Below are 22,431 nucleotides of genomic sequence, written 5' to 3' on the forward strand. Positions count from 1 at the left end.
ACAGAGGCTTCCGAAGGGGCCTCTGTAAGCAAATAATCCAATCAGATTTTGTCGTCCAGTCTCCACGGGCTCATGGCCCTTCTCGAGGATTCTTTTATCGGCTGAAAAGGGTTGAAGAAGGATGGAATTATTGGCGAATCAATTGGAGCAAGTGAGAGCACCTCGTGTTTTTCCTCTATTCCAGCTTTCTATAGACTTCTTCGCGAGTCCTTCTGTGTATACACCCGGTGCCTTTCTTCCTTCCATTTCCGCCGTTTTCTTTCCCTCTTCTCTTTTTCTCTTCCTCAACTCACTTTTTTTCTTCCTCCTCTTCCCTTCTCAACCTCCGTTTGTTCCCGATTCGAAGCAACTTTCATCCCCCATTTTTCGCTGGTAAATCAGCGGAGCGTAATTTCCGGTGATTAATAATCTTCTTTCAGTTTGGTAGCGAGGAATTGCTCGATGACTATCGATACGTTCGATCACCCGTGAAGAAACGCTGCCACCGCTGATTTTATTTTTTTTTTTCTTCTTTTTGTAATATGATTTTCCATCCTTGAAGGAAATATCGATTCGAGGGATTTATGGTTGTAATTCTTTGATGGATTTGGTTGATATATCGTTTGATGATTACATTTCCCATATTAATATCTTCTTCTGCAATTAGAAAATTAAACAAGTTGAGCAAGTTAAATTTTGCAGTTTAAATCTGCCATATTAAATCGATTTTAATCTCATTGTGCAAAAGAGGAAATTAATGGTCATAAATGTACGAAACTGAAAAGCTGTTACACGAAACTTTTTTAATAAAGTCAAAAGATAAAAAATCGGTAATTTTCTGTCTCGTGGATTAACCAATTCTAAAAAGCTTATATAAATATGTAAAATAATTTTAAAAAACAATGAACATTAGATAAAAAAAAACCTATAATTTTTAATATATTAATATATTAACCTAATTTCATTAATTCTTATATATAATAATTAAAAATAAAAGTAATAATTAAAAAAAAATAAAAAAATATCTACGGCACAATATACCACAACAAATTTCTAAATAATTTATGCAATGTCGAAGACAGATGATTCATGAATATCCAATCTGTTAGAAACCACTTTTTCCATCGTCAACTTGAAGGAAAGCAAGCGGCTGAGAAACGCGAAATCCGGTGAATCCGCGGTGGAAACCGGAAGGAGGCTAGGGATTATTCAAAGCAAGAGAGCAAGAAACAACAGACAACACAGAGAGAGGGACAATTTACATCTTCTTCGGGTGTTCTTCCAGTGATTAACTTGCTTGCCGCGCGGTTAAGTGACATAATTTCGAGAAAGCTTGGTGCTTGGTTAATTACATTGAATGAACGAATTCCCCATCCTTTTCGACCATTGTTGAATTCATTTCTCTGTTCGTGTCGAAGAGATTGTTGGGAAACTTTTGTTAAACGACACTACGTGATTGAATCACTTTGTGTAATCAATTATATAGTTTTTGCAAGTGGTTTATAGTTTATTATTGTTATACATTATACATATATTGTTTATTATTGTTATACATATATTGTTATACATATTGTTGACAAGTTCCATTTTAAGAATATGTATTACAGTAGATTAATCAATAATGTTGTATAAAATAATTTAATATAGTAATGATATTCAATATCATACGTATAATATAATATTTAATAGGCTTTAAATATTGCTACATAATATTTGTTGTATGTAATATAATTATTATTTAATGTAATTTAATACTTGAGGTTAATTGAATACAAATTGAATTGCAAATTATATGCTATGATAAATTATACTTTAACATCCAACTGAAATGTTTTTCTTACACAAATTGATAAACTTGCAAAAACGAAGAAGCTCCTATAAAAAATAAAATAAAAAATTAACAATAATGGTTAAAAATGTTCCACATTTTTTCATAAATATTTTATATTATTCTGTACTTTTTTTAAAACTTTTTACGAGTGTAAAATTCTTCAAAATAGCAGACAGAAATTATGAAGAAGAAAAAAAGTGGAAATTCCCTTGAATAGGGTTAATTCGCGAAACGTAAAACCGCTTCTCGCTATATATTTCGTTTATATCTCAACAAGGTAATCTCCGGTGAAAGTAGCTACTGAATGACAGATCTACGTCTTAAAACTTCATTGCAACGAGAATCATAAGACCTTCCACAGATTTCATTTTCCATTGCTTAACAAACTCCACGTATTTTTTTTATATATATATATCTGCAATTCGCTTAAAATAACTTGTTTCTCAAGCATTGCGGTCATACTTTCGAGAAATACATCGTAATTGGACTGTCTCATCTCTTTACAACGGCTGTCTCTTCTTGTGTTCTTCAATGAGATAAACTCACTCTCTTCTGTTCATTTAAACCGAGTATATATGTTTCGTAACTGAGAAATGAAAGAATTTCTTTAGGTTTTTTTTACCTTTTCTTTTTTTTGAACGTCAGCGATAATTCATTTCTCTCTTTCAATTTTAAGATAAGGAGATATATTTCAAGAGAATGTCGTTTTGTCTTTTAAAATGAAAGTTGTACTTTTCTTTTTTGTTTCTTAATATTTCACAAAATTCTGTAAAGATAGAAATTTGTTCCCTCTTTGTAAATTTCTTCACACTTTATTACTTATAATGAATATATTAATTTTGTTTCTGGAAGAACATTTTTTAAAGCTTCAAGTATAGGATGTGCTTCAAACACTTCCCCTTTCATAATATTGCAACATTGTCAGGATGAAATGTGAATTCCTTTGGAAAGGTTATTTTCAAAGGATTTTATGAAAGAAATCTGAGTCTTCTCCTTCTCTTCCGTTTCTTTCTCTTTTGTTTTCCTGCTTTTCTCAAGTAATTTTACATTGGAAGAGTTTTTATAGCATGCTTGTACATGCAAATTTTTCGTAGATGTAATATCTGATGCACGTGAATGCTTCTTTCATTCAATAATTAACGTATTTTCACTGAATACATCCAGGAGGTTAATTCAATTTCAATTTAAACGGCTATTTATTTTTGTTTTTTCTTTTTTATATTTTTCCCTGTAGATTAAATATAAAATTCATTAATTTTCATTAAACGTATAACATATTCAATTCCTTCGTATTAATAACTCCTTTCAAATTTTTCTATATACAAAAATTTATCGAGCTACATATTTTCAATTACTTTTTGCATGGAACAATAAGTATCGAAAATTTTACTTTTATTCTAATTAATTTCCATTGTCAATTTTTTATTTAATTCATTAATGATTTAACGATACATTTATATGCAATACATATCCTAAATTTAATTTTACATTATTAATTTTAATTGTAATACATACCATACATACATACAAGCAAATGATTTACAATTCTCCACGATTAATTATAATAATCCACATCTTCTTTTATGTCAGTCCTTAACAATTATCTTAGATCCAACGTCTCATAGACTAACTCTATCTTTTGTACAATGGCACTTTTCCCACATTTTACGATTTCACCGGGCCCGTTCTTTCAACGACACAGGCGACACAGTTCCACGTAAATTTTTGGATCACGTAACGCGATATAATACGTGCCAGAAATATCGATATCCACCATCGAAGCCCTTACTCGCGAGTACACGTCATTAGGAAGGGGGTTGGTCGCTCGTGCTATCAGTTTTCAACATCCGGACGATTATGCAAATGCGATAATTATTCGGAATTAAATCGAATTCTTAATCGTGACCGGAATACTGGGCCAATCGGTGAACAATATCAGGTTTGACAATCAGAGGGGTAGTTTTATAGTGTAATTGAAATTTTCAGGTGTAAATTGTTTCAAATTATCAATTTATGGAAATATTTTAATGTAAGTTGTTTGTAATGGAGTTGTCAATAAATTATTTCATGATAAAAAAAAATAAATAAATTAATGTGAAATTGAATAATGGAAGAGGAGGCAGAAATATGAGATATCCTTTTTGTTTTATAATTTAAGAAAACAATAACTTTAAAAAGAAGAAAGTTTAATAATTAACTAGATATATTTGATCAAAAATCAAAATTAACTTAATTTTTTCCTATATCTTTTGTAATATCACCAATGAGTTTAAAAAAATATGTTTTCTAAAAGACAAAAATAAAAATATAAGAATGCAATATAAATCTCTGTCAAGAATTCTCCTCAACCAACATCACAATACAAAATTTCTCACAAAAAAGGGCAAATCCCAAGATAGCTCACAGCGAAAATTCTAAGAACCCTTGCATACACTCTACATCTCAACCGAAAAAAATTTCTTTAAAATCCACGCACCTTTAACAACATCCCCTCATAAATGTACCCCGATTTATTCGACTTCGGGTAACAGCGAGCCGTCAAAAGTATCATTGCAGGGGGGACGTAACACGGCCGGGTTCCGCTAAATCACTCGAGCCATGCCATTGTTGCATTGTTTCCGAGTGGCGAACAATACGGAACCTCCGCTCGTAATCGTTAGCCCCGCCGCGCACGTTTATTAGCGCGAGAACGCGCGTCTATGGGGCAACTCGCGCGCGCATAATCCACGCATCATTCCACCCTCGCACAGTCGTATATACTCGATCACGCCACGTCGCGTTATATACCGTTACCTCGCCTGTTATTTCGTAACGGGCCATCGTTATTACCGCGAATACGGTCGTCGGTTATCCAGAGAATTGATTCAATGGTGGAGGGATGAAGAGTTTATGAACGGTTGTGTGTGATGTCCGTTTTAGGCGGCCATGAAAAATACAAATTTGACAGGGCAGGGGTTAGAGATGTTTTTTAGAGATAGGGATTTTTGATTATTTGTGTGATTAATCGAGTGAATTATTGGAAAATGTTTGTCCGTTACCTTTATTTCAATTTATTGGATAGATTTTCATTTTGATGGTCTATGGTATGGGAAATAATTCATCGTGAATGTATAGTGCTTCAAGCGAAAAATGTAATATTTTGGATTATTTTCGAAATATCAAATATTTCTTAAGATGTCCTTTCAACTCAAGATAGGGAAACATTATTTCAATCATAGAGGTTGGAGTTTCCTTCAGGGATGATCTAAAAAATAAAATTTTATTGTTAGTATTATCATTCATAATAATTAAAAAAGACTAATAATGATCAATTAATAATAATGTTATAATATTAATAATGTTACTATAAAAATTAAGTTTAAAGATTTTGTATAAATCTTGAAATTTACTAGAATGCATCTTGCACACGTTATGCTTCGATTTTCCTATACATTTATCAATAAAGGAAAAACAGCAGTTTATATTTGTTTAACATCGAATCTTCAAAGATTTATCGCCCGTTATAAAAGTTTGACAAATTGGATCAGAGCGAAAGCTCGATAGCACGTATGAAAGGACACATTTTGAACGAAATTGAAAAATATATTGCACAAATTGTAGGATTAAATTTGTCGCACGGTCGATTCGTTGAAATCTAGAGACAACGACAATATTGACAGATATTGTTGGAAACGTTACACGTGCTAGATTGGGATCGGAATTAATCGTGTTTTTTCCCTATATTATTGAATGCAGAGTATGGCCGGGTGAGCACGAGATTAAATTCTATCATACACTGTCACGTTCGATTACGCCGATTGCTACGAGTTATATTATATGAAAAACCCCGGAATTGGTGCGCCATTTTTCGGAAAATAAATCGCGATAAAATCATCGAGATTTGACTTCGAAAAGGAGTTTCGACTAATTTCATTAATATGCAACACATTCTGAATATATATAATACATTTTATTAAATTTTCAAATAACGATTTTAAAAAGGGGGTAGAAAATACTAATTTAAAAAAAAGCATACAATTTTAATTTTAAAACGACTTATTTTAAAAATATTAATATGTTAATTTTCAAATGTTAATCATTATTAAAATTATTAAAATTTGAGATTTAAAAAATGTATTCATCAATATCCTCGATTCTAAAATTTTAAATAATGTATTCAATTTCACTGAAATTTTGAGATAAAAATTTAAAAATATATTAGTTTTGAAAAAATTGGTTATCTTTCAGTTTAAAAAACAAAATTTTTTAATTTTTTTTTTATCATTTCCACTAAATCGAATGCACAAAACGTCCTTCAATGTCCATCGGTCCAAACTATCTAAACTAAATTCTCTAACTCCACAGCCAAAACTCAAAATTCAAATACAAGTAAAGTCATAGAAACAATCGTATAACAAACCGGGAAACACTTTGAAACACTGTAATTATCCTAATTTCTGACAAATTGAACGCATGAAACCTCCTTCAACATTGGTCAAATCGTCCAACCCCCAAGTCTCAAACTTTCCAGTCGAAACTCAAAATTCAAACACATGTAGGAATTGTAGAAACAATTGTATAATTATTCAGGGAACACGTTTTCCTCTTCTAAAAATCTTTCTATTTACCGATTTCTCCCGGAAACCGAGAAATTCACTGATAATTCCAATTACACTCGCCACAACAATGCACCATTGGAAACAATAACGTGTAGACGAATCTCGTATGTATCGATGCACTCACTTATTCTGCTTTATTCTTCTATTCTTTGTGTCAAAGAACACGTATTGCGAAACCACATGATCGATCCTTCTGAATCTTTTATGAGTCTTTGTAGCAGCAATGTACCTTTTGATCGAGATCTAAATAACAGATTATTTGTGATTAGTTCAAATCTTTGCAAATAAATTGTAAAAATATATCATTAAATCAATAAATATGTATAGAAACACTACGGATGTCATACTATGAAATACACTACCATGTCAATCATTTTACTTTTTATATTATAAAAATACACGATAAATTAATGCATATGATAATTATTACAAATGATTCATAACGTCCCGTAATCTAAAACTGCATATAATATATGTATATATAATTATATATATAATAAATTATATATTATAATAAATTATATTTATATGTATGAAAAATGAACAAAATACGTCATACATTTTGTTCGATACTATCGTATATACTCGTTCGATATTATCGCATACACTCGTTCGATACTATCGCAATACTATATTACTGACTTCATTCTATTTTATTTTTATTTTATATTATAAAAATATATCAATAAATCATTTGATATTGAATCTAATAATTATTACCATTTATTAGTGTGTAATTCTTAATATTTTTAATATTCTATTGCGTTGAAAAACGCACAGATTCGATAAATATCTAACCAACAAATCACCTATTGCATATGACATCCACTAAACTCAATGCATTAGAATATCCTTTAGCCTAAGATGAGCACGCATTCCTCATTATGCAATGCAAAATGTACTTATCAAACGAATTAAGCCGCTCATCCCCTAATCGCACGTGTGGCTCACATTTCCAAGCATTCTGTTCGGCCGCTACATGGTGGCTTAACCATTCCAACCTCGTACACAGAGAGCCAACTCACGTATTCCAAATCCTGAAACGCGAATTTCAGCCTATAGATAGCGTACATGTTCTCTAGAATAGTGTTTCAACTCTCCACCATCATCGCTGCAAGTATCGGCGCGAATCGTTTTCGGGCCCACCTGTAATAATTGGTCCTGCACACGGGTCGTTCATGCACTCGACGGCGGTTACGTTATGTAAATTCCACGATCATACGCCGCGATACAGCGGAATTAACGTGTACACGCGCCTGAGCAGCCGGCCGATGTAATGGCTTAAGCCGTTTACACGTCGTTGGACCGTGCGGATCTCTATGGGACGGGATGGTGTCCATCTCGGCCTCTCATCGTGTTCAATATATGCGAATGCGTTTAACAGAGTCGATGGTGAGTGTGCACATGTACGCGGATATTTCGTGAGAAATGGCGGCGTGTATACGAGTATATCTTCCTCTCCTCTGGACGCGGGAACGAGGAAGCTCGTGGATTTGCATTTTAGGGATTGGTTGTTGGTGGTTGTATCGTACAGGTTAAGGTGGTTTTTGGGAAATTGAGTGGTTTGTTTGGAATTGGGTTAGTTGTTTGAGAGAACTGGATGCGTTGAAATACAGATTTCGATTGGGACAGGAGGTTTTGGGGACAGATGATAGAAAGTTATGATATGGAAGGAGACGTTATTTATTTTGTATTTAGTTGATGATGGAATGGATGAAGTTAGATAAAGAATTATGAAAAATTATTTTAGCAACATAATGATTAATGGAAATGGAATTTCTTAATTTGAATGATAGCTATAACGAAGAATCTTTAAGAATTGTATTCTGATGAATTGTCTTTATAATAATTTTTTAATGTTACACTATTTTAAATCATTCTAGATAAACTGTAGAGATATATACTTATGTTATATTTTTCTTTACTTTTTATACTTCCAGCTAAAATTTTAAACAATTTAATCTTTTTTCACAATATTCGAAGTTATTCGAAATATTCGAAGTTACTTGTAATAGAATATAATTTCAAAAATGATTTGATTTTATAATAAATTTATATACAATTTTCTTATACATGAATAAATTGTATCGATAACCGTTTATATTTGAATTCTTGTGTAATAGAAAATGTCAAAGGTAAAGGAATAGAAAAGATGTCGATAGATATATGGATGACTTTTTCTGACGAAGAAAACTTGTAAGTAGAACAATCTAATTTTTCCAATATGTCTCGATAATAATACATCATATAAAAACTATATATCCCATTTTTCAATCTAGGAAAAGAAATATTTCCGAAACTCACTATTGAAAAAGTTATAATAATTAATGAAAAAAAATGATTTGCTATTTTTATTCAAATTTTTAAGTTTGATTTTTCAAATTATGTTATTTCTATATTTTAATCATCTTTACAAAACATTATTGAAAAAATAAAAATATATGAAATGGAAATAGAATTAAAAACAATAGTTTTTTATCATATTTAAAGAAATCAAATTTCAGTAGGTTAAGTATCATATGTACTACAGAAGCCTTTTAAAAATATCATAAATATCAAATCCATAAACATTCAAACAGAAATATCAAATTCAGATTTCAATAGCTTACGGAAATAAAAACTCGTAAAATCGACAAAAACAATAATTTTTTGCCATATTTCAAAATATCGAATTCATATTTCAACAGACTGAACATTATATAAGGTAATCCTTATTCACTATTAGAATATAATAAACTCGAAAAATTTTCTAAACTTGCTTTTAATCCACAGAAACCAAAAAAATCAAAGAGAAAAATCGTCCATAATCCTCGTCTCCACAATTTCATGTCTCGAACAGGAAAACTAAAAAATCATGTTTCGTCGAGACCAACGGATATAAAGGATCTTTTATATCCGGTATTACATCCGTCGTTTATGACGTAATACAGGGAACGAAACTGAGCAATCGAGGACATTCAGCCGAGCAATCTGCGGCCCGCATGCATACAGAAGTTGCTATGAAACCCAACTCAGAAATCTAAGTTTCGTCAAGCAACGCCAACATGCTTCCAGATAATATTCTCATCAGAGTAATAATTACCACGATTCCTACGTGTCGCGTTACCTAAATATTCCTATTAACAGAACTAATCTAGCCACTCGACGCGACCACGATTCGTTTGTTTCTATCAAACTTTGACTCATGCCGGAATTAACATTGAATCTACATATGAAAGGAAAATGATGTATTCCATTGCGAGTATTAAAGGTGATAATTATATATGCCAATACAATTGCAAATCTAAAAATTTAATTTAAAGTTCTCTAATTTTTTTCTTTTTCAAATCAACAGATTTGTTTTTGACACTTCTTTATCTACTATCTACTTTGTATTCTATTTCATTCAATCAAAAAGAGAATATAAAGAAAATTATTTATACAATAAATTCAAAATTAAACTTTTGATACATAAATATTAAATAGAGAATTTCAAAATAAGCACTGATTTAGAATTAATTTTTTCATACCCAAAATGATGTTTAAATGGAATTTTGAAACTTTTACAATTAAATATAATGAGAATTACTATTTTTAAACAAATTCAGATATAATCTTGTCAGATTCAAAAAAATAAACAAAATTCCAAAATTCAAAATTAAATAAATAATCAAACAGGATTGTTATCAATTCTGAAAATCAAATCAGTTATTGGACAGCATCGAGAATTAATACATATTACAAAATTCCGCCAGGGCATCGAGTATAGCTTTCTCGTCGAACTAAGGCCAGACAACTCGATGAAGATCTATAGGGAAACACGTGGCGCACATTGGAGGAAAAGGAAGAGGAGAGGGAAGAGGAAACTCGTTTCGCGGACTGAAATTGCAGCCGAGAATCCCGTGGAAAGTTCTTGACAGAAAAAGATCGAGTTTCCAACTGTCTACGCGGCTCTACACCACCATCCCCGACGCGCCATCTGCAACGTATATAATCGTCCGCCGGAAGATAAGACGAATCTCTGCGTCACAGAGACGCGGCGCAACTTTTTCGCCGGACCAACTGCTGATTACAACCCCGGATACCAGACCACCCTCCGTTGCTCTGTTTTCCAAAAGAAAGGGAAGCAGAAGGCTTCTTCCGGTCAAGTTTCTTTGCGCCTGATTGTAAGAGTAGATGAGATAGTTGGAAGATTGATTTTAAAGGGATAAGGGGATGATTAATTTTTCTTCTAGTTGAAAAGAAAAGTTTCCTTTTGAGAAGTTTGATATATGAAGCTGTTTATGAACATTGAGATGATTGAATTGATCTTATGAGAATTGACTTAATATGTGAAACAATAGCTCATGGTAAAGAGAATAAAAAAATATTTTCACTGCAAGCTCATTCATAATTTCTGCAATTTCTTTTGAAAACAAATATATCTTATCTTGTGATAATTTAAAGTATCATTCAAAAGGAAGAATTACACTTTAAATATACAAATATACAATTTAAATAATTTCCATAAAATATAATCGTTCAACGATTCAAAATAAAAACGTGGAATACGTACGCACAACGGAGCAATTATCAGAGCGAAATGGAAATGATCAACCAAGAGGAGCATCGATCAACGATTTCAATCATTTCGATTCCTTCGGGGAACATCCATTTCGCATAGTCATTTCGAACGTTTCCCAACCCTTTGCCGGGAATATCTCGTGATGGTTCCGACGAATGGCGTCGATAGATCGAATCCTCCACCGGTCCCGAGAAATCGACGAATTCCACGAGTCTGCGATGCGAATTTCCGAATCCATGGCGAAAAAAGCGAGGGAGGGAAGGTTGAAGCTCGAAAAGTCGAGCTGTCGATCCGACGAATGGGACAGCTTTGCCTCGCAAATTTCGTATCTGAGAAATAAATGGGAACCGTAGCATAATCTCGTTCGCTTACGGAGGAACCCTTGCAAGACAGACTTGAGGTATTGGAGACTTTTTTCGTTTCGGTCAGGAGGGTTTACGGCAAGGAAGAGATTTTCCGCGTGGCAGGAAAAGATAAGTGTTTTTCTTTTATTTCTCCTTTTTTTTTTTTCAATGGTTATTACTTGGTTGATTTCAAGAAGAAATTATTGATATAAAGGATGGACCATCTTTGAAAATCTACAAAATCTTGTTATTATTATCTGGATAAAATAATCATTAAGTTTCTAAAAATTAATAAATTTAAAAGAATTACTTTTCCATTTTTATTTTTTTCATCTAAAAAATTTGTTCCACCTTTGTTTTAAAAGATTATATATAGAGAAAATGATAAAATTTTTTATAATAAAAAAAATCACTTTAATCTTTGTGATTAAAATTGATTGTCTTCCAGAAACAATATGTGGGTTACGAAATGACGAGGATTGATGAAGTTGGTAATACCTAAGCACTATCATAGAGAGATCATAGAGAGATCATAGAGAGATCAAAGGGACGATAATCCCTCCAAGGAGATCATTTGAAGCTTATGCTTACGGCTCGAACCAGCGCACTGGCCACAATTTTCCCAAGGAATTTGCCAAAGACACTGTAAAGGATTCATAATCGTAGGTTAAAGTCTTTGAGGTTTTAACCCTCGTCAACGTGGATATTCAAACCAAACATTACAAGTCGAAACATTGACAATTTATAATTTTATAATTCTGTCTATATCTAATATAACCAATAAGAAAGAAATAAGAAAGAAAAAAATTTACTTATGTATTTAATTTTTCTTTAGATTTTACATCAGTAAAAAAAAAAAGAATGATAAAATAATAAACGCATAAATTTTTGCATTCTAATAATAACTTACATTTTAATAATTAATTGAACGTCATTCGAGTTTCCGTTGCTGAACAATTACTCAGCGTCACAATGCAGTTATACAAATGATTTTATAATATTGTTACTCTGAAAGAGGGATATATATATATAGATGCGTTTATGTTAGTGGATATATTAGTAATGGTTCCAGACCCGTGTCTTGGCCACTATTACAGTGGAGGTCATATCAGGGGATGTTAGTGTCATGCTGAACCTCATGAATATATCTTGACTACACCCAAGTGATTAGCCTATACCTGAAAAACACTAATCCCCAGTTTACAATTATAAAGATAAGTATCTGATAAATAATTAGATCTCACTATTTAATTTAATTAGAATGCATTATTTATCCTAAATATTTCATTGTCATCGATATAAATGTTTTTACCTTTATTTTTAAATTTTTACCTCTATTTTCTGCTTAAATTAAATAGCAAAAGAACGAATCGATACGATATCGATTAAACATCTTCCATTCGACGAATCTCGTTTTAAAATAAATCGACGAATAACAATATCAATTTGTCACTAGGATCTTTTCGAAACACCCTCTATACAACAGTAAAAGCGGCCACCGTTCAGATAAAGAAATAGCCACGAGAAAGGACGCCAATAAAATCCTCGCCGCGAAATCACGAATGAAGTGGCTCGTTTATTTTCCTCTCGATGAGAATCGAGAGGAGCTGGGTCAACAAGCGCGTGGTGGAAGGCGAGGAACGAAAGAGGAAGGAGAACGAAATCCGGATGAAGCTGGAGAGCGGTAGCCTCTCCGCACGCGATCCGCTTCCGCCTCGGCCTCTGTTCGCCGTGGAAAGCGGCTTAAAAAAAAAAAAAAAATGAAAACGCTTGATGCGGCCTCCTCAGGGAAAAGGAGATCCCGGTTTCGAGAAACGAAACGTGTATTTTTCCACCCTCGATACGAAGGATCGATGATTCGATGGTACGATGGTTAGGGATGGATGTAATTGGGGTTAAAATCGAGCAGAGTGTGATTGCTCGAAGATTGATGAAAGAGGATCTTGAGAAAGATTTTTTAGGATGATTTTTTTTAAAGAAGTGGAGTTTTTTCTTTTAAGAATTGTAAATTGTAATTTTGGATGGATTGGTAAGATGGGATTGAAATAGAATGGAGTATAGGAATTTAGAAAATGGAAAAGAATCTCTGATAAAAGATGTAGTTCTTTTTCGAGGAAGAAAGTTAAGAGAACAAGTTTGAATAATAAATTAAATATTATTACTATTAAAAATACATCTTTTTATAATAATAATCCAAAGTTTTTTATCTTTGAATTTATCGAGTTGTTTTCTTTTTTCAATTGTGTCAGATTAAAATATAAAAATTTTAATGAGCAACCTACATAAAAATTAGAAAAGAAACGAGTGACAGAGTTCATTCATTATTGAATCAAATCAAATTTAATTCAATGAAATCAAGTTATATTTGGCCAAATCATGTTAGACTTGATTTAATATCATTTAATTAAACAGCATTGCATCAGGTGTCTCCCAAGTGTGAATACTATGTTGTACATATGTAAGAATATTAATAATGATTAATTGCGTTTAATTGAATTACAACTAAATATGGAATAATTCTATAAAATAAAAATTAAATAAGATATTACAATTCTACATTTTCATTTCATTATCAATTCATCCATAAATCTGATTGTTCCATCTTAAGTAGATCCAATAGTAATTATAATAATAGTATCTAATTATAATCATGAATATTTTAAGAATACAGAAATTGTTCATCCCATTTAAAAGTTATTCCTATTAGATTATCTAAAAAAACATTAATTCTTTACTTCAATCTAGAAATTATTCTTATTAAACTTAATTTTAGAAAAAACATTGTCATAATTATATGTTTAATTAATAAATATTTATTCTTTCCATAAACTATTTCTAATTTTATTTTTCTACAATTTTTATACAATTTCTAAAATTAAAAGAATAATTCCTCCTAAATTTACAATGTAAAATCGACCAAATCTCTTCGCTTTCAAACCAACAAATCAAATTACCAAAATCAAATAAAGCACAAACTTTCGAATAAATCAACTTTAATTAAAATTCCATCGAACAATCTACAATTCTCCATAAATCAACCCTTTCAGAAACTTCTCTTGATCCTTCAAAAATCTTATTTCCAGTCATCAAGAATACAAAACCATCGTCCCATTAATTTCCAAGACGAGCCAACACGAAATCGGATCAAACAATCAGATCCTGTTTTTATCTAACCGAACTTCCAACTCAAGATGGAGGGGAAGAATTGTCGAAGAGTACAAATACCACAGAGATCGAGGATAAAAAGTAACGGATTGAGATAAGTGGAAAATTAACTGGAAAAGATCTGTACACGAAAGGGGTGAATTTCGTTTGCGGTTTCGAGGCAACCAGTGTCAACGAAGCATTGAAGCGAGTGAAATGGAATTAAATCAAGGTTTTTTTTTGAAATGAGAAAGCAAGAAGAAGAATCGAAATGAGACAGTTTCGAACAGGAGAAAAAAGTGGATTTCTACTAATGACGATGCAACGAGTCAACCTCTCGTAAAAACAAGTCGAAAAATGGAAAAGAATTCTTTGAATTCTTTGAGCTAAGAGTCAGAGAGTGTGTTAGTTTATTCGTGATGGAATTAATTAAGCCGTAGTTTCGTTGGAATTATATGGATATCGCGAGGGTGGTTGCAGAGGAGGAGATGGAGTTGAAAATTTGGATTAGATAATTATAGAAAATGTGGATTTTGATGTGAAAGGAAAATTCACGAAAGCTGATGACATGCTTGAAAATGAATTTTTTGGAAGAAAAAAAAAAATTAGCAATTTATAAAAAATATTCAGGAAAACGGACTCTCGAAAATTTTCTAACAAGAGTTGGAAAATTTCTAAAAAAATTCTAAAGCAGTTCCAAGAATTCTAAAAAAAAAAAAACTTTAATTTGGAACAATTCCTTTACACAAATTTAATTGTTGTTAGAATGTAAAAAAATCATTCAGTCACAACTATCTCCTCAATTTACAGATTTAACGATATCTCTCCATTTGCTCATAAAATATTAAAAATCTTGACCCATTCAATTCCTTCTAACCTTACTCCTCGGGATCTTCCATCGTTCTTACATCTTTACCACGTCTCCAGTTAGCTTTTCCATTCGACAAAAGTGGCTTGCACTAGGCTGAATCTCTTCATCCTCCCTTTTGGCTCGTGTCTCCCTTTCACCGGTGAATCTCTGCACCCTGGTATTCCGTCACAGATGAGCCAGCACCGGAAGCCACTCGTGGAACCTCAATATCTTATCAGTGGTCTCCTCGTCCCAGAAAAGTACACGAGAAACGAGAAGCCACCACGTGAAACTCTACACTATAGATCCATTCGCTCTATCTCTCTACCTTCTCTATCTCTTTCTCTTTATTCTTCCTTCCCCTCCTTTCATTTTTATTCTTATTCTCCTTTTTTTTATATTTCTTTATTCTTATTTCGAAGAACATTTTCTAATCTCCTCCCTCCTCCTTATTTTCGAGGAATTCTCTTCCATTCTTTTTCCACTTCTTTCCTTTTCTCTTATTTTTTAAATTATCCTCGAGGGTTTGACCCTTTTTTTCTTTTCTTTTCTTTTTTTTTTCTGGAGATTCCGGGTCTTATGTATCGTTCGGTTTCCAGTTTATGTTCGACTTGGCCACTTCTTGAACGCCTCGCTTCCCTTTCCTTATCACCACAACGCCGCTTTTCACCCTCCTTTCGACCCCGTTCGACCACCCTTTCCGTCACGTTCTCGTTTCAAAGATCGTCGCTTAAATCCTTACCGTACGCGACACGTTTCCTCGATGAAACATTCTACCCCCGTATCCTCGATTCGATACGGAAAATATCCGATCCGAATATTTTCGGAATTTTAAGGAGAAATCAAGGTGTTACTAGATCTAGTGAGAAAATCGTTGAGATTCTGAAAAATTACATATATATTATAAAAAATATTAAATAATCGAATTAAAAGGAAAAAGTACTCGATAAAACTTTTTGAAGGTAATTTTATATAATATTCGATCTAAGAAAAAATTCTTAGAGAACTTGTATCCATTCAAAAAACTTGATAAACTTACTTTTTTATTTTTAATTTCTCTTTCGATTCTTCATCATTCACGTAGCTATAAACATTTATAATAATTATAGCAATTTTCAATAGTTAATTTTGATACATCAAGTTACACGATAAACGAAAATAAATCTACTGTTCCATGGTTACACTACAACTATTCAATCAGTAAAACTCTTCTTATCTTCCACTCGAAAGAAAACAAACGACGAGGCAAAAACGAGAGAACGAAAACAAAGGAACGATCTCGCGCATCGAAACAGATACGATTCCGAAATAATTCCTCGCCGCGCGAAAAATTCTTTTGATTCCCGCACGAACCAATTCCGTGAAAGTGAAATTTTTCAGAGCGTGTCCGACTATTGACAGAGGTCGAGCCGTAAGAACAACGTAACGTGCAATTTCGTTTCGGTCGCCGCACGAAATTCCTACGCGCGTCTCTAGCAAAAGGAGGAACGCGAGGGAGCCACGTATTTCCGGAATGCGGTGAGAAGACGGGAAGGGCGGCGTGCAACCGAGTCGAAAATAAACCGCGGAGAAAACAGCCTTTTCGGCGAACCAGACAACCCTTCCCCCCTTCTTTCTTTCTTCCTCACGGCGAAATGAGCGAAACGATCGACGCCTTTATCCATTTCTTTCTTTTAATTATAATTATATTGGAATCGAATTGAGAGAAAATAAATATAGAAGTAGGATTTTTTAATAAACGTGATGTGGAATAGAAGATCGAAAGAATGTACTAATTTGTTCCCCTCATCCAAGTGATCGAAGGTATCATTCGACACCTCCGCCATATTGATCTATTCCTCGAAGAATCGAATATCAAAATAGATTGATTATCACGTTCCGAAAAGAAAGAATATATTCTTTTCGGATATATTTATTTCAGATTTCGATAGCTTTTCGATAATAGCTTCTCGATTAATCGAGAAGAAAGGGGGGAGGGGAATGGAAAGGGGGAAAAAGAAAAATCTGGGCGAAGAGGGCGCATCGTGGCGAATCGACCAAATCCCTCGGAAATAAAGGCGAGCGCCCGGGGTTCTGGTTCGCGCTCAGAAATTAATTCCCGGACTCATTAAAGTAATTAAAACGAGGGAGGAGGGGCGAGTGTACGGGAGAAAGACAACTAGTAAAGGGAGAGGGAGAGAGAGAGAGAGATGAGGAGCTGTAATGAAGGAGGCTTCGAAAGTTGGAAACGTTGGGCTGGAAAAGTGCAAGGCACACCTGAGCTGCTTTGATTAATCTGAATGTTTGAATTAAGGGGGGGGGAGTGGAAGGGAGGAGGGGAGGGGAATTACAAAGAGGGAAATTTAGTGTGTTGTTGGATATTTGATCCGCTTTGTGCAATCCTTTATTATCAACGGTTTTCTCATTTTGTAAATTCATTTGTCGAACTCTTGTTTCAATTTTTCTTTTCACGAGATTTTTTTTTTCTTTTTTGAAAGAGGGATAATTCAATGATGCGCAGCCATTTCGATGATAAGTAAAAAAAGTAAGGTAAATCTTTGTTCGAACTCCGTTTGGTTTGGTCGTGTTGATTTTTGATTTTATTTAAGGATTGTCGTTTGTCGAAACAGATATCACGGAAATCGATATCCGGAAGCGTTATCATCACCAAATTTTGTAGTATAATAATTTTTTTCCTAAAAAAAATTCATTATTTAAAAAAAAGGATTAGCTTAAATAGTTTTCTATTTAAAAAGAAAGAGAAAAAAAGAAAGCGAAGTTAATATTTTCATTAAGGTTTCTGAGAGAGCAATTTGCAACATTTCATTTGGACTAATGACCACTTTAATTGGGAACTACCGCTTTGAATGAATATTAAATCGTTGGTGAAATAAATATTAAATATACAGGGTGGATTGTTACGTTACAGTCTCAATTATTTTCATTATTAACTGAATGTCGGCTCGCTGTGATATTGTAATATTACGTAACAAAGAGCGTATAAGATATTTTTAAAAAAAAAGAAAAAAAAAATTGCTGTGTTGCGTAGAATATTTTTTTAATATTTTTTTTTAATGAATAAAAAAATTGAGAAGAAATACGAGTAAATTATTATCGTTTGAATTTTATGATACAACGAGCGAACATTTTGTAGAGTTAAATTTTATTAATTAATCAAATCATCCGATCATTCGAAAAATTAAAAATCATCAAAAATTTCGAAAAAAAGAGAGATCTACGATTTTATTTTATTCGTATTTTATTCAATATTTAACACATAATTTATCAATTTAAATAATATTATTAGTTGATAAATTATTGTGTAAAACGATGATGAATAATAAATTGTACAATATTGATATGTATCAATGGTACATTATTAATAAATTTTAATAATTACCGATATTTGGAAAATTCGTATTAACAAAAGGTAGAAAATAAATGGCAAATTTCGGCAATAAAAATTGATTCATCACGCATACATACATTCGCCGATCCACACGAAATTTCCATTTTTTCCAAGGGATGAGAAGAGAACCAATTTCATCCGGTCATACCTGAAAATAAATAATGAAAAGAATGATTAATGACGTTGATAATTCATATTATATCTATTATCATTATATTGTAGTTAAAATATTAATGAGTTATTATGATATTGCAATTTAAATATTGTTAAATAATTAACATTCCAATGAAAATAATTGTTATATTCTTGAAATTATAAAAATCTACCACAAAAGGAGAAACTAAATCTCACACCTCGTTCCAAAGATAAAAATATCATCAAAATTTTTATTACACTTACAATAAACTACAAATATTAAGTCATTGAAAATCAATTATAAAACTAGAAACTATACACTCTTATAATACATTAGTCTTTAAATATTGCATCATCAAATAAGATAAAAATCAATCACGACATTTCACAAGCTTCATCCCAAAAACTAAGTACCAAACCTAAAATCTCAATAATCAAAATTTCTAATACTCTTATCCCACAAAGAAATGCTAAATTAATAAAATTAAAGATACCTCTCAAATCTACCCCTAAAAACTAAACACCACCTTACTTAATTAACCTAAACGTTTCTCTTAAAATTCTTAACCACATTCAAAAATTTCCACACTAATAATCTACTAAATCTAATAATCTACCAAAAAAAAATAAAGATCCCACGAAACCTATTCCATAAAGTTAAGCATCGAAAACGCAGAAAATTCGATAACGAACAAACAAGCCTTAGCTTCCCTTTACACGGTCTGGAAGACCAAGTCTGGAATAACCCTGGGGCAATCTTAACAACCTCCCTCCGGTTCCTTTTGTTCGAGACGAGGGTTGCGAAACTGGGTCGCGAAACCTTGGGCCGAGTTAATAACGCGGAAGAAGGTTGGTTTGCAAAGGGGCGGTTGGCCATCGGTTCCCCCGCCAAATTTGCATACTGCATTATGCACGTATGCATGCACGTACGTATGCAAGTTGCAGGGAGAAATACACCGACTCTCAAAGCGCCACTTTTTCCTTCCTTTTCACGCCTCGAATCCCCGCGCGCAAGCGGAATTTTCCACTGGAATATATTATATAATTAAATAGGAAGAATTACTATCTATCTAGTTTCAGAGGCGGGCAAAATGTATTTTGATCAAACGCTTTTGGATGGTCTATGGGCTGTTTACCGATTCTGTGAATCGAGGAACTCTATATATATATATGTGTGTGTATATTTGTGTGAACTTGTTTGTATTTAGTGGCTATGCGCATGTATGTGTGTGTATAGAGTTAGATTAAGTTTGACTATCGAGTATGCATAGTGAGAGCAGTTGCCGATTATTGCAGCAGTGAAACAAATAAGTGGATGAATTGATGAAGATTGCTAATTTCCTCTCTCTCTCTCTAGAAACAATGTATGATGTATGAAATCATCTGTGAAGAAGAATATATATATATATATAGTAAGCAAGATTACATCACTGAATTCCTGATAGTTTAACTTAATCCAACTACACAGACAATTTTAATTTTTTTCTCAAACTGTGTTTATACATTGCAAACACAAGTTAACAAGCGAGTCTCAATTTTTGTCAAAACTTTTAAAATCAATCTCCATCTCGTAAAATAACTTGTACCTGTTAAATCTTCATACGTAATGAAGATTTATTATAGGAGGCTATTATATACTTTTTATACTCCTCAACAATACACGCTACAAGATAAGAAGACAAGAAATAAACGAAAGAAAATGCAGCAAAATTCTCAATTACTCGCAACCGAAACTGGGCCATACGACGAAGGAGGTAAAAATGCGAGCAGAAGATTTTCGTTAATATATCGCAGCCATCTCCATGCGGCTGGCAAAAGATACCAGACGCTTTCCACGACAATTTCAACCGGGATTACCATATACTCGCGACCAGCCATCGTTTGTGTACACTCCACGGTTACTGCCACCGGCACTGTTCATTTTTCTTCCCTGGTGACTATCTTTATTACCCTACGTGCAACGATGAATTACACCGTTGTACAGGGTAATTCTCTCGTTCAATGGTGTATTTTTGTTTTTTTCTTTGAGGAAGGGGAGAAGAGGATTATTAATTATCGTCAACGATTTCACAATTAAGAAATGAAAACACGAAGATATTTTTCAAACGACGAAATTAATAATGTAATTTTGTTAAGATAGAAATGTATCTAGTTTTAGTATATAATAATGTATAAATAATAATAATATTGGTATTTTATATGCTGTATAATAAATTATTTTCAGTTGATATTCATATAACTTTCTGTTAATTGTTCTTTCTAATTTTTATAAAAGATAAAAATGTTATTCGCTTTATCCTTTAGATCTCATCTTCTAATACAATTATAATTGAGAAATTCTTTTCATACATAAATTAGAATATTATCTAAAATGTAGCGTAAGAAAAAAAAATAAAAGAGGAAAATTAAATATAAATAAAATTGAATTATTAAAGAAAAAATAATAATAAATAATTGACAATTATATCTTGAAAAATTCTTCTTGCCTCGATAACTACCAAATTTATTATCTACCTATATTTATCAGACAATACTGTACTATACTTCGATGCAGTCGAAATTGGCAATACTTTCAAGTGACAGAAAAGAAGAATCACCCCGTGGAGCGGAGAACCAAGAGAACCAAGGGGTGAGATTTATTTGGACAGATTTAGCGATTTTTGCACTCAGTGGCGAAGGTTTACGATGTGTAACAGGGGTGAGGTTTATGGAATTTATGGAGGAAGAGAAATTAGTTTGCGGCCAGGAAGGATTGAGATGGAAAATTTTCCTAACTGCTCGTGCGAGTTAAAAGGTTGTTTAAATCGGTGTGTGTAGCATTAAGTAATGGAATAATCTCGGAGAGAAAAAGGACGAAAAGAAAAATAATAATAAAAAGAAAGATATAATTCAAAGAAGGATTCGTAAAAATAATTCGTTCGAGGATTACATTTAAATAATTAAACGCAAGGTTAAAAAAAAAAAAAAAAAAAAAAAAAGAAGAAGAAAGCACGGGTAGTGAAATTTACTTGGAGGATATTTTTACGTTTAGTGGCTGAACTTTATGGTATGCAACGAGAAAGTTTATGCAAAGGGGAAGAGAAATTGCAGTTCGCGATTACCGGGGATTGGAAAAGATCTTCATAGGATTGAGTTAAATGTAAAATTTTATGGGATTAAGGTAAATTGATTTTTGACGTGTTCAGCATTTCTACTTAGTTAGAATATTGAATTTCTTTCTTTTTTTAAATTTGCAGATAACGTGTACATTACGATACATCAAACGAAATTTATATCTCTGATATAAATTAGATAAATTTATGTAAATAAATAAACGTGAAATAAAATATGCTTTTCTTTTCATATAAATCGTATCTCGAATATTTAATGAAAGTAATTTGATAATTCTTCTCTCCTCAGTGATTTATTTCATACATTTAGTATATATATATTTCTAATTTGATTATTAAAATCTATTTAAAATTCAACAAATTTTTACGAATAATAATAGATGAATTAAATACACATAAAATAAAAATCTCAAATATATAAAGTTAAATATCTCTGTAAATAATTCTATCTACAGTGTAAAAAATATCAAAAAAAAAAAAAAAAAAAAAAAAAAAAAAAAAAAAAAAAA

At 32.2% G+C, this 22,431-nt stretch overlaps 1 protein-coding gene and 2 long non-coding RNA genes across 5 annotated transcripts in view; 2 read left to right on the forward strand and 1 right to left on the reverse strand.

Moving 5' to 3' along the window:
- The window catches only part of LOC102671692 (protein rhomboid), a 154,683-nt gene that overhangs the window by 81,617 nt on the left and 50,635 nt on the right, over positions 1 to 22,431 (reverse strand). The window contains exons 1-2 of one of the 3 annotated variants that reach the window (XM_031512149.1): positions 4,849 to 4,873; positions 3 to 636 (exon numbers count right to left, since the gene is read on the reverse strand). The exons of the other annotated variants lie outside the window; for them this stretch is intronic. The gene's annotated coding sequence lies outside the window, so the exon portion shown is untranslated. Of the gene's footprint in view, positions 1 to 2; positions 637 to 4,848; positions 4,874 to 22,431 lie in introns of those variants that run through there. 3 annotated transcript variants of the gene reach the window in all.
- LOC116186054 lies at positions 7,188 to 8,719 on the forward strand. The gene is made up of 3 exons (XR_004150978.1): positions 7,188 to 7,800; positions 8,544 to 8,604; positions 8,688 to 8,719. It is a non-coding gene; the product is annotated as an uncharacterized LOC116186054 (long non-coding RNA).
- Positions 8,952 to 10,756, forward strand: LOC116186049. The gene is made up of 3 exons (XR_004150973.1): positions 8,952 to 9,112; positions 9,181 to 9,658; positions 10,143 to 10,756. It is a non-coding gene; the product is annotated as an uncharacterized LOC116186049 (long non-coding RNA).

This window comes from Apis dorsata, unplaced genomic scaffold (genome assembly GCF_000469605.1).
Source record: "Apis dorsata unplaced genomic scaffold, Apis dorsata 1.3 scaffold_34, whole genome shotgun sequence".
Classification (NCBI taxonomy): Eukaryota; Metazoa; Arthropoda; class Insecta; order Hymenoptera; family Apidae; genus Apis; species Apis dorsata.